Raw genomic sequence first — 13622 nt, 5'->3', positions numbered from 1 at the left:
TTGCAGGTGTCAGAGAAAGAAGTATTAGGGGTCAGTTTAGCACTTGCATAAGTGTCCTGATTAATCAGAGATTAAATGATCATTTGTTCAGCAAATGGTGCAAAAGACTGGGCACGCTTTTCTGACCAGCTGAGCTAGTCTCCTGCTAGGCAGGTCTCCAGGTTAGGGGACAGTTTTCATGCCCACCCTGTCCTTGAAAAGGTGGAGGGGTGCTGGAAGGGATGCTGCCTGGAAAGGAGTTAATCCATCAACGGCTCCTGGTTGATTAATTTTCTGCTTCAACTCATTTTAATTCTCATTCTGCTGATCATTTCCTTTCGGGAAGAGCATTTGTAGAAAGGTTATCAGCTTCTTGGAAGGACATACCAAAGCCACCAAGCACAAACCTAATTCACTTTTCCAAATGAAATGAGGTATAAACAGCTGCAGATACGTCCTGGCTTCATTGATGTGAATGGGCATTTTCCTGTCAATGAAGACCAGAATTTGGCCCTAAGCAAAATGTTTCAGCTCGGAGTGACATGCATATTACAAGCGTTAAAAAACGGTTGCTTTTAAATTAGGAATAGGGAAAGAAGGAAATGGGCTATTACAAACCATATTCAGTAATGCTAGGCCATATAACAAAAAGCCAACGGTAGCAGCAAACTGCTGTTACCAGGGGAGCATAATACGGGACGTGAAACATTAAGCTTTATAGATACGGAGACTGACTACACAGAAGTTAAGAGTTATAATTACCAGAGGAAATGATAACATTATGGCAGATACTGCGGACATGTATGATGCATTTATGAGAAAGAAATTAGTATGAATTGCAAAGGCTTCCCTTAAGCTATCTTAACTAAAGGTCTTTCAAAACTTCCATTAACACCTTTTTTAGATAGACTGCAAAAGTTCGCCATGCATTAAAAATTTCTTCTGCAAAGTTTCAATCTGTGAACCATTAATATTTCCTTTAATTTAGCTTCTGTGCTATTTACAAATTAGAACTGACTGCCTATGTAAACGGAGCTGTTGCAGGTAGTTATTCCATTATATGGAATGATTGCTTTTGTTATTCCTCACCACCTCCCCAGTTAAAACCACCAGACTATACTGCTTACAGGAATGACTCTTCACGAGGATTTTTATTTCCCCACCACAATACTGATACAACTTATATTCAGTTCTTAGTAGGCGTTCCTGGCATACACTGTAACGGTCCATCTCTTACTAACACCCTGCTATGCGTAATGTTTAAACTGTGTGGCCTAGGGGTAAGAATGGTTAGGATTTTTTTTTTTAACCATACCTGTCATTTGCGTAGCACAGTGGGCATGGGAGGAAGGAGGAGCTAGCTTGGCTGATGTGTAGGTGCTGCTGAAGTGTGTGTTTTAATATTATCAACATGAGGTGCCATAGCAGTACTTGTAATAATAATATAATCAAGCATAGCTGTAGATTAGTGGGACTGTTAGCAGAGATCTGGTCTTAAAATGCTTAAAATACAGAGATGTTCTGCTATAGTTTCTCTGAGGACCCTGCTCATAGATGCAATTGATGACAGAGGTATAACCTGTCTGTCTTATTGTATACCATGTCTAGTAACAGCAGCACCAAGGGTTCCCAAGCCTTCTCCCACACCATGTTTGTGTCCATGATTCCTCTTGCTATCTCACTTTGACCTTCACAGATCTGCTTCTGTTGTTCAGCGTAAAGATGTCAAGGGGGAGATGTCAATACCCAACAAGGGATGAAAACTTCTTTTACTTTATGCTATTTAGTAAATAAATTTAGAAACCAATGCAAAGCTGCAAAAGATTTTTTTTTTTCCCCCAGAAGAACCGCATATCCAGAGCTTCCGTTTATGTCTCCAGATACGCTGGAGGGTGGTGGTGAGGAAAGACCTTGTAGGTACATCCGGTGATGTTCTCCAGGGTGGCATTTAAAAAAAGAAACAAAAAAGTCAATCCAATACATGCTTCAATGTGGTAAATTTTGGGCAGAAATGCTGCTTGTCCCCAACATTTTTACGAGTTCCAGGTGGAAGTTCTATGGCCTCAATGATTCGGCAATATCTGGAGATAGTGCAAGCCCATCAAAGGTGCAGGAATTATCCCAATCCGTCCTTTCTGTTGCTAGTAGAATATGCAGCTAGCAATTCCCAAAGCCTCCCTCCAGCACTTCTCTGTTGGATTCACATAACACGTCAAAGAAATGATTTTTCTCTTTGATTACTGCAGTAAAATAAAAAGCACTGAAAAAGCAACATCTCAAAAACTTACATCGCAGTTACATGAAAAATCCAGCTCCCTGTAAAAAAGCATAACTAGGGAGTCACAGTTGTTACTCCTTGTTACAGCACTTTATTATTACAATGCCATTTTGAGACCCTTACAGTATGAAAGTAAGAAAGAGCAAGTCAGCAGTCCACTTCATAGGCCAATAGACTAAGGTACATCAGCTCCAACTTTAGTGCATTTGGACTCTGCAGAAGTTCTCTTTGTTGGCTGAACTGCAGAGGCTGGAGGAGAACAACATTTTTCTGTCCTGTTAGCTTTTTCTACCTCTTTCCATCTGGCAGTGGCACTTAATAGTTAAAGCAGGAAATGGAGTTCTGGCTCTAAAGGTCTAAGATTTACTTATTGTCTTAAGTAATCATAGAGAAATATATATACACAGCTTTAAGTGTATTTAGGTGCTTAAGTTTTACTAAAGCAATGTGGAGTTAGGCAACTAAATAACTTTCAGAAGCTTACAGATCTCTTTCAAGTCCTGGTGCTGCCTTTTTTTCCTTCTTTTAAATTTCGAAGACAACAAGAAACATCTGTGTTAGTGGCTTTATTTTCAGCACTGCCAATTATGTGCTGTTCTAATTAGAGTCAATGAGAGGTGTGGGCTTTTACTTCCCCTGTAAAAACATTATCAAATGAAACAGGGCATTTCATTCCAGCCTTCTCACTTGATTCAGCACATCACAGTGCAGAGTGGTGAAGATGTGAACACACTTTTCGAAGACCTGAGAATGAGAAAAACAGAGGGAGCTGATCTGGTGCATTAAGAGCGGTGCTACAGCCATTTGATTACTCTGGTTTTACAGCAGGACTAAGGTAAAGGTGGAACAAGCACACGCCGACCCAGAGAGCACGCTGACCTCCCAAATAGTGTGGGCTCGGCTATGCAAGACCGTAACTACAAACAAAAGCCCTTAAAGGACTCAAGATAATCTCAGCCCACATTTGCATTATTATAGATAGTAATGCAACAACTTTGTAACTGGCATTTTCTACTACAGAAGGACATTTGAGGTCAAGATCTCAGTATCCCCTGTTCAACACTTACTGTTTCCCTTTCTCCCCCGAGCTACCGTTGCTGCTACTAGACTTGGCTGGCTCCACACCACACTGAATTGGCAATTTTTTCTCTTTGCACTGAACAACAAATTCAAAAAACAGCCGTGTGTATCATGGATAAAAAGGCAGGGAGGAGATTTAAATCAGCTGGGAAATTCCGAGAACGGAAAAGCTTGTTTGTAGCAAAGGGAAACTAATGGGTCTTACTGAGTAGAACAATGTTCACCTCTGCTTTCTCACCCCTATTACCCATCAAATAGGACTGCAGTTACATATTTATCTGAGGAAGGATAATGAAGAAACTGGGAGTAGAAAACAAAGAGCTTGTTACAAGTCAAAGATTACCCTGTGTTGTAGCCCAGACAACATCTCCCTGCAAGCAATATAGTCAGCAGAGCATAAAACTATGTTTTACTGTTCAAGGTGCATTCAAATACTGTAGCAATAGCAGAAAAATACACAGCTTTTAACAAGACAGCGGAATAACTTAGTTTTCTTATTTGGCTGGGAGATTAATTTACCCACAGACACAGTCTGGCAGTATTCAACAGGAAAACAGATTCCTCCGTAGAGTTGTTTGTCCCATTAAAACCCAATGGATTGAATTGTCTTTGGGAGGCGATCCTCATTCACCTAGGTGAGGGGTTTATATACCAGATGCCTAGTTTGGAGATTGCTGATTAACTTGAGAAAATACAGCATGCTTATTTTGAAACAATAGTGAAGTTACCAATGGAGGAAGATCTGACTTGTGTTATACCCTGCAAAATGCCATAAATGTTAAGTCACCAGTAGTACACGCTGTTAAGATTTGTCATAGGGTATCGGTAGAAAAGAGTATGTGATAAAATATCTTTCAGGATATGAGAGAATTACAGTATTATTGATTCTTTATGGCTTTGGGATGGTTTCTAATTAATTCTTCAGAAAATAAGAATAAAACTGCTGGTTCCCATTGGAAATACAGAACAAAGTTATGTAATGAGCCACCATAAAATATAAACAAGTTCAGCTGGCATTATGCAGATAAACTCAAAGAACTTTTTCAAGATAATAGTTTAAAAAAGGGGACATACTTCAGAAGTTATAATAACATTACCTCACAGTCCAGCTGTTTCCATTGTACTTTCAGCTTCTTTGAAATGATGCCAAAATAAAGTAAATTTGAATATTATCGGCAGAGAAGTTCTCTATGGAATAATCACCAGAATGCTTTTCATTATAACACAATTATATCATCAGCTTCTAATGATCAGAATGCAGAGCAGCTGATTATTTTCATAATGCAATTACTTCATAACATTTTAGAAAACTCAGCTGCATGCAAACAGTTCTCTCCAAATACCACATTTGTCTGATTAATCATACGATGGGAACTCCTCTCTCTTGCCCTCTTCTAAATGTTCACCTGTTTTCACTGTGCTTTTGAGCTAACTTGGTCATTACAATAATAAACACTCAGGAGGAAGGAGGAAGATGGGTTGTTTCTCAAAATATACAGACTTATCCTAACAGGCAGGTTTTCAAAGTGAGGCAAATGCAATTGTTCACAGATATTTGCCCTTGCCATTTTTTATGTGTGCAAACCCCAAGGTATGCATATAAATCAGGTATTTGTGCATGGGTTTTATTAGCTTACAAATGCAGATAGCTGACGTGATGCTGCATTGTATACACACTCAAGGACTTGATGTGTCTAGTGGGTGTTTTTATATACAGACATTTCCAAATAGCTGACTTTAACCCTCTGGTCCTCACTGTCAATACGAATCTCTAAGGCTTTTGCTAATAACTGCTGTCTTTCATGTATATTTTAAAATACTGTAATCGTAGTGGAACTAACCACATAAGAACATATAAAAGGCTGCAGTATTTGATTGTTCAGTGAGATCATTTATACATAGATGCTGGAATAAAAATAATTAGCACTTCCAGGGACTTGCAGCTGAAGATCTGAAACCTTCTTTGTAAAAAATGACTTAGTCTTACATTTAGTCCATTCCTTTTGCAAAACTCACTGACTTAAAGAAGACACATATGGGCTATTATCCTGTTTCACTATTGAGGCTTTTTTTTTTTTTTTGAGGTGCTTTGCTAAAGTTCACAAATCTTAAATGAGAGGGCCAAGAACAGGACTACATCTCCAGACTCCTAATTCCTCTCCCAGATAGATAACCACGTTACCTCTAAGGATCAATAACATTCTCAGAAGGTGAGAACTTATGAAAGAAAAGATTTCGAGCAAGTCTACTGAAACCTAGACATAATAAGCATGATATTTACTTGAAAGGGAATCTGAATTAAATGCACGTATGAGCAACAGACTTATGAGATTTTAAAAAGAAAATTATTGTAACAATTATAATGGTAATAACAATGCTATTAGAGATAAGACTCCTATTGTAAACACCCGTGTCATTTTGGGTGAATAATTTATTCATTTTAATTTCCTTAGACTGAAAGTATGCAGATTATCAGCTTTACTCAAAAGAGTTTCTTTGCAATTTGGAAGGGGAAGAAATTTGTAAAATTGCAGCTACTTAAGGTTAAAATCTAATTACAGTTAGAGATTCCCTCTGCCTAACATTTTATTTCATATTGGTCCAAGTCACCTATTCCACATCTGGATTTCTCTACAGCTGTTAGCACCTCTGCATTTTAATTTTGCTAGGTAAGTGACGAACGGCAAGTCTGGGCTAGGTTTTTAAATAGAACCTTACACTGAATGCATTTTTACCATTTCCTATTTAAGAAAGAAAAAAAGCCAGTGATAAATATGCCTGCCTATGCTTTATTCTGAGAAGTATGGACCTCGCTTAGGAGAAATGATGTGTTTTTAAACAGCCTCCACCTCCTGCCCGAACATTTCTGAAAAAAATACTTGTCATTATCTAGTACAGATTTTCCCCGCATCCCACAAAATCCACTTCAATATGTGACACATGGTTCTGCCCAGTGGGGGACATCACATCAGGAGCATAAAAACAAATAAACAGCATGTTTTATCTGCTGCTTGGATTCCAATCCAATATATTAAACTAGTTGAACTGCCTCTTTATGCAATTCAGTTATAGATTTGAAGAACTTCTGTAAAAGGGTTTACCTAAAGTCAATGTAATTGTGAAAAAAATGGCAAAAGAGAAGAAAAAAACTGAAAACCAAATGGAGTTCAGAGGGAGCTCTTGTCTGTGCTGTAGGAGGATATGTACATCCTTGCTGGGTGGCTTTTAATGGGTTATTAGGATGCAGGGAAGCATTTTAGGGAGTTTTAGCTAAAGCTGGGGATGCTCGTGATTTGAGCTGTGGAAGCTGCTATCCTTTCGTCCTCAGTGCGTCTGCTGCTGGGTTTCAAGCATCCATCAGGAGCCTTGCGTATGGAAAACACGTCCTGTTGAATCAGTAGGGCACAAACATCTTCCTAAACCTGGAGCCAGGCTGCCTCTGACCAAGCAGTAGGCAAGATGCTGCCTTTTCCCTCCATGTACTGGCAAGCAGATTTGGTAAATATAGAAATAAATTCTTCAGGGTTCTCCTTCTTGGGATTCTCCTTCTCAACTGCTCTTATTCCTAGCAGCTCTGGGAGGTTGTTAGTTGAACGCCTTCCCATTTGCTTCAGCACTTTAAATCAAGCCATTTTCAGTTAGTCATTTTTTACGCTGTTTTTTAAACACATTGTCACCAAAAGATTGGCTGAATCTGTAACAGAAAACCTACATTTATGGCAAATAAAGCATTTAGACAATCATTTTGGAAACCTCTAAATAAAAAATAGCTTTTTATGAATACTTTGAAGGACACAAACTTTTCATAACATTTAAGGGAATGAAAAAGTCTTTTTGGATCTTCCCAAAATAGCGTGGGAAACATTTTGGTGTAATGTAGGAACTTCACATCCTACATGACAGGCCAACGGACGGTAATAAAAAAAGTATCTGTATCCTTTATTAGGTGCTGTATGTGCATGTTTTTTAATGAAGCATGTCACTGTTAGTGTGCAAGGGAAAGAGTACCCTGCGCAAACGTCTCTTTTCACTCACTGGACTTTTGCCACTGGTTTCAAAGGCAGCATGTTATCTCATAATTAGAGAAAGCCCAGCAAAGACAGAAAAATAGGTCATCATGTTCAAAACAACTATGATTCGATGCTTCTGGCCAGTTATTTTCGTACACTGTGATTAATTTAAATTAATTTAATTTAGCTTGTTTTAATAATTGCATAACTTTTATCCGGATGCCCATGCCAGATGGCTCAACCAGCCTGAAAACAGGAAGATGCTGTAATTGTGGCAGCGTAATAACATTTATTTACTACAAGTCTGACTGTCTCTGATGCTCATCAGAGCTCTGCAATATTATGCTTTGCAATATATTGCTTCAGTGCATTTCACTTTTATCCACACAATCTTTTTCCTCTCCAAAATTATTTGAGTAAATTTGGGTTTTTAATGCACTTTTCCCTTTTGTGCTTCTTGTAAGAACTCCACCAGGTCTCCCGGTTCTGGGTTCTGTCTCCATGCCACTGCAAATCATCGGCATTACTTCAGGGTTAAACTGGTGTCAGGCTCAATTCCTGGACTAATCATTGCCTGGATGACTTCTATGCTTCAGGAATTCTCTCATAACACTTGGACAATTAATATATCTTCAGGTTGTTAATTCCCTGATTCAGAATTGTGGAAATAGTCTACCTCTAAGTTGTTACAAGAAATCTTTCATTTTTAGAGCTGGAAAATCAGGAACTTTCTGCTTCCGATTGAACAGCATTTCCTCTGGCTTGTTTCTGCTTATTTAATTTACATTTGCACACAGTAGGAAGCAAGAGTAATTTTTAACCTCAGATTTAACATTAATGATTTCCAGTGTTCCTCCTCCCAGCCCTGCGAGTGTGAGTCTCGTTTGCCCATGTGCACCCCAAAATTCATGCCAAAACTCTCGCGTGATTTTTCAGAGACTGAGCAGTGATGTAAGAAAGATGGAAATATTACTGAATTAGCTTGTTTGAAGGGAAACATCTGAATTTTGGAGAAATTTTGGTGCGTTCAGGTTACTTTCTCTTCATTACTACTTCTTTGCAATTACTACACTGCAGATCATCTGCCCTGGCTGTTTGCTAACCCATCTGGATGCTCTTAGGCAGAGGGAGGACGGGCATCTGCCAAGTGCACTCCTCTGCCAGACTTACATGTTTGTGCAAATTGCCAATGGCTCTGGTCTTGAAGGAAGTCACACATCCATTCTTTGCAGGCAACGTAGACATACCTGCTATTCCTGCCCTCAGAGAGGTCACGAGCAAAACTCTTGACAGCTTCAGCTGACTCTATCAAGCCACATATAAAAATCATAGATTTTCTAGAAAAATTAAATGCTGCTGCCAGTTTGCTATATTAATGGAGAAAGAGATAGTTATAAATACACATCTTTGAGTATGTTGATGCAAAACTTTTGTTTAAATAAAATAAATCCAGCGATATGCATTTATTTGGGGCATTTGATGCTGTCATGCCCATCTGTGTTGTGCTACCAGAGATCCAAGTACTTTTGTCAAACACACATCAACAGGTCCTGTAGAACATGTTTTTTTCTCACTTCTTCTGTATGTGACAATTTCTGACTGAAATAACAGATAATTTTTATGAAGCTTTTTAGGTAATGGGGACAGTTTTTATTGCTGAAGTGAACCAAATACTTTCCTTAGGAGAACTGAAATCAGTTGATTTGAGGAGAGAATTCATTAGCATGGACCAAAACCTATTTTCACTGAAACCAGATCAGTGGGAAATTTGCTATGCGTGATCAGGAGCCCACATTCTAATTACAATTAATCAGTTATCTGGTGTATTTGGCTGCTCTTTTTCTGTTCACAAATAATTTGCAAGTCACACTGATTTTCTTGCGTACTTATTTCTTCTTTGTAATTGTTCAATGACTAAGCAAACACATTTTGGCTCATGATGTGTTCATGCACTATTTATTTAGATTTCAGGGGGTTTTTGCTGTTTCTGAATGAGACATGCTACTCTTCTTCCTTTGAATAGATATCTGAAAATTTGAAAGTGGGGATGATTCAAAAAGAAATTATCATAATTCATTTGGAACACTCATCTTGTTTTGTTTATTGACCAAACAAAATGTATTCGGGTTTTCATTTTCCTTCCCTATTATCTATTAAAAGTCATGGGGAAAAGAAAGATAGGGAAAAATAAAGAAGACAATAGCCAAAAATACTGGTGTGTCTTTTTTTTTCTCTTTGAAAAAGCAATGACTGCAAAATGCTGGGCAAAGTGAAAAATAGGACTCCTCGAGAAATGGTGGTTTTGTAAAAAAAGAAAAAAAAATCAGTGATGTCTCATAGGAGGATAATGAATAATGAATGAAAAATAACGATAATATAATATTGTGCACATAAGAATAGAGGTGCAGAACAGCTGTTCGTTGGGCAAATAACTGATTATACAGTTTTTAGTAATAAAAAAGGACAGAGGCTTGGCTGAATTGAACAACCCTTCTTAGTCTAAATGGATGTTTCTGAATGCTGATTTTACAGCAGTTAGGCAGCTCTCGACTCACTTTCTTGGGAACAGATAAATTAGGATATGATCCAACGCCCATTGAATGTCAATGGAAAAATTCCCTTTGATATGAATGGACTTTGGGTCAAAAAAGGAAATAATGAAATGTAAAATGAAAAGAAGCAGTGGTATGGGAAGCAACTGTCAGGGCAAGTAAAGCCAGTCCCTAGATGGGCTCTTGTTTATGTATGCATAAGCCCCAATTTTCTAAACACAACTCTGAATAGGTGTCAGTGCTGGGGGACTGGCATCCTGTGAACGCTCTGCAGGGTACGAAGCAGAGACCTTTAGGTTTTACATTTTAACAGGGCTAAATTCTCTCACCGCCTCCGGTTTACTATATGTAGCAAGTCATTTAATCTATCACCTTCATTCTTGGCATTTTCACAGGGTTTTTTTAAGTCATTCAGGAAAATTTACAAATGAACTTTCCAAACATGTTATATCAGATACCCCATTTAATTTGTCTTTATGGTGTCCCAGGCTGATTAATTATCTTCTGCAAGTGCTACGTGTATCTCAGAGTTCTGTTTTACTGAATTTTTAGTGTTACCTCTTTGTTGCCTGAGAGTGCACCTGCTTCTAATTATATGCAGATGATATACAATTACATCTTTAGAGGGATTCAAATGACAATGTTTGCCTGACTTTTAGTGCTGCCTTTCTGACATAAAGCTCTGGTTTAGTACAGGTACTAACAAAGCTAAAATCAATTAATCATATACCTTGAAATACCTTGGCTTAGGCATTGCAAATGAAAAAAATTGAGAGCTGGGGCCTCTTAATTATGAGTTGGGCAAGTATCAGGGGAAGATTGCATGAATATTTTAATTTTAAGTGCTTTTAAATCACTATGGTATTTTCTTTTCAATAATTCCCATTCTCACAGACAACTGTACCAGCAGAATTTTGGAAACCAACTTAGAAATTATAACAGCCTCATTAGAAACCTAATTCTATGATTTACAGTCATCCAAAAAGTGATTTTAAGCATATAAAATGATGTCTTTGAGCATCACTGAGTCTTTCAATACAGAATCATTACAATCAAATGTTCACTAATGAGCCATAGAAAATATATTCAGCTACAGATACAAATAATGTTTTCCAAGGAAACCATAACATGGATAATTCAAGAAACAGAAATAGGTAGAATTCAGAAAATACATAAATTTTTAATTTATTTATTTCTTATTACCATTTTAGTAGATATCTAAATATTTTCTGCATGTTGGTGGCATGTATAGAAGTAGGACATGTCAAAATGCATGTGTGTACAGAAGCATTTACTCATTGCATACTGTATTACCACTGCTACTTTCAAAGCAGAAATGCATCAATCCTAAAAATATCTCCTAATTCTCTCCTCCTGCCAGGTGTCTTCATCTACATGCTGCCAGATCTGCAGGCATGTTGCCAGGATGATATGTCATGCCAGGAAATTCTGCATTTCCACTAGCCATCTCAATCTCAACAAGTAAAGATTAACGGATGCTTCAAGTCAATTTTTGATTTACATAAGCCATTTTGGAGTGACATGATTAAAGATGGCAGTTCAGCCAAAACTGCAGATAAGTTTTTGTTATTTAACAGCTCTGCAGTATCCTTAGTAACAAGAAAAAAATAACGTTGTTAAGAGCATATGTAGACTGGCAAAAGGCATCCATTCCTGGTACAGAACAACAAATTTACTGACAAACCAAAAATACCTGCTGCACTGTTTTTGGCATCATTTATTTATACCTTATCTATTAGCTAACACAGAAAGATAATTGTCTTTCCCGGGTACCCTAGACATGAGACAGGGATTCCTCTACTATGTTCGAATCAAACAGGGATATTTATCTACAAGGTCTCATAGCTCACACAGACACTAAAGACTGATCAAAAAATTCTGCATGAGGATCTTGTCTTTAAGTGGAAGGTGGTTGTGCTGGTTTTGGCTGGGGTAGAGTTAATTTTCTTCATAGTAGCTAGTATGGCGCTGTGTTTTGGATTTGTGCTGGAAACAGTGTTGATAATTCAGGGATGTTTTAGTTACTGCTGAGCAGTGCTTACACAGAGTCAAGGCCTTTGCTGCTTCTCACCCCACCCCACCAGCGAGTAGGCTGGGGGTGCACAAGGAGTTGGGAGGGGACACAGCCGGGACAGCTGACCCCAACTGACCAAAGGGATATCCCATACCATATGACGTCATGCTCAGCATATGAAGCTGGGGGAAGAAGAAGGAAGGGGGGGACGTTGGGAGTGATGGCGTTTGTCTTCCCAAGTAACCATTCTGTGTGATGGAGCCCTGCTTTCCTGGAGATGGCTGAACACCTGCCTGCCGATGGGAAGTGGTGAATGAATTCCTTGTTTTGCTTTGCTTGCGTGTGCGGCTTTTGCTTTCCCTATTAAACTGTCTTTATCTCAGCCCACGAGTTTTCTCACTTTTACTCTTCCGATTCGCTGCCCCATCCCACCAGGGGGGAGTGAGCGAGCGGCTGCGTGGGGCTCAGTTGCCGGCTGGGGTTAAACCACTACAGTGGTTGATGAAATCAGGTACAACAGCCATAGCTTAGTGGAGCGGCGATAGCTAATTTTGTACTGTGTGTTACATTAATACTTACAATTTATTCTATTTAGCTGGGAAAGACATGCGCAGACCTGTGCTTTAAGAGGGTCTGGCTCAAATGAAGAGGGAAATGGTGGTTTCATTATACGGTGGCTTCCATCATTTCATGCCCATTGGTAAAAATGCTTGCAAACCTCTGGGCTGAGTGATTAGTAAATGATACTTTCAAGATCTGCCCTTCCATTACACTCTCTGTCCATTTTGTCCACTTATCACAGAGTGTAACTGAGGCTTTGGAGCTATCTATTATCATTTTCAGTGGAACACAATTGACCTTGTGTTTGTAGAAAACTTCTTTTGACCCGTCCACTTTAAAGAAAAAAACACCTCCAATCAGTTTATAATGGTGTAACAGAGGGAGAAATATAATGGTATTGATGAAATGGATATAAGAATACTTAGGCTGCATTTTAATTCAGTTGTGGTGCAGTTTGCATCTAATAAAATTCCTCTCAGGAAATTTTTTAAGCTGACCTCTTCAGAGTAAATCACAGCATGATTCACTGTATGCCACACAGCCAGTTTTCATAATCACAGTGTGTGAAATAAAGTAAAATTGCAGCGAGGCATGCAACTAGAGGACAATTGCGAACTATGATCCCCCTAAGAATGAGCGGAGAAATTCAATTAATGTTCCACTTTTTAAGAAGAATCGGTGAGGATGCATTGTATTTGTTCAGAATAGGAAATGGCATTCGGGATATCAGCATTCAGGTCCTAGCACCGCTACCATCTCTCTAGAGGTGATTTTGCTAATGAAAAGACCATGGTTCCTCTCCAGCTGTGGCTTTCTGTGATGGTCTGTGGCCATTGCTGCATTGCCAAGTAATGTGATACTATAAGAAGAGATCTATAGGGTCAAATATTTGGTGCTGAGCACCCCGTGTCCACGCTGTATATGTTTTAAGTGTTTTCATGCTGGAGTAACACTAGTCCTCCGAACATCATGTGCAGCAGCTGCTCCAAAGCCAGTCCATGATGTGAACTGACATGTGCGAAGTGGACATAGTTCAACTCGAAATCAAGTGGTTATCCAAACTAGACATGCAACCTCTTTGGGCCTGACCTGAGAGGATAAGCTGATACCGTCCACGGATTATGAAA

The sequence above is a fragment of the Gymnogyps californianus genome, chromosome 4 (genome assembly GCF_018139145.2).
Source record: "Gymnogyps californianus isolate 813 chromosome 4, ASM1813914v2, whole genome shotgun sequence".
Classification (NCBI taxonomy): domain Eukaryota; kingdom Metazoa; phylum Chordata; class Aves; order Accipitriformes; family Cathartidae; genus Gymnogyps; species Gymnogyps californianus.
The sequence above is the reverse complement of the archived record's forward strand: the minus strand, read 5'-3'. Positions refer to the sequence as shown.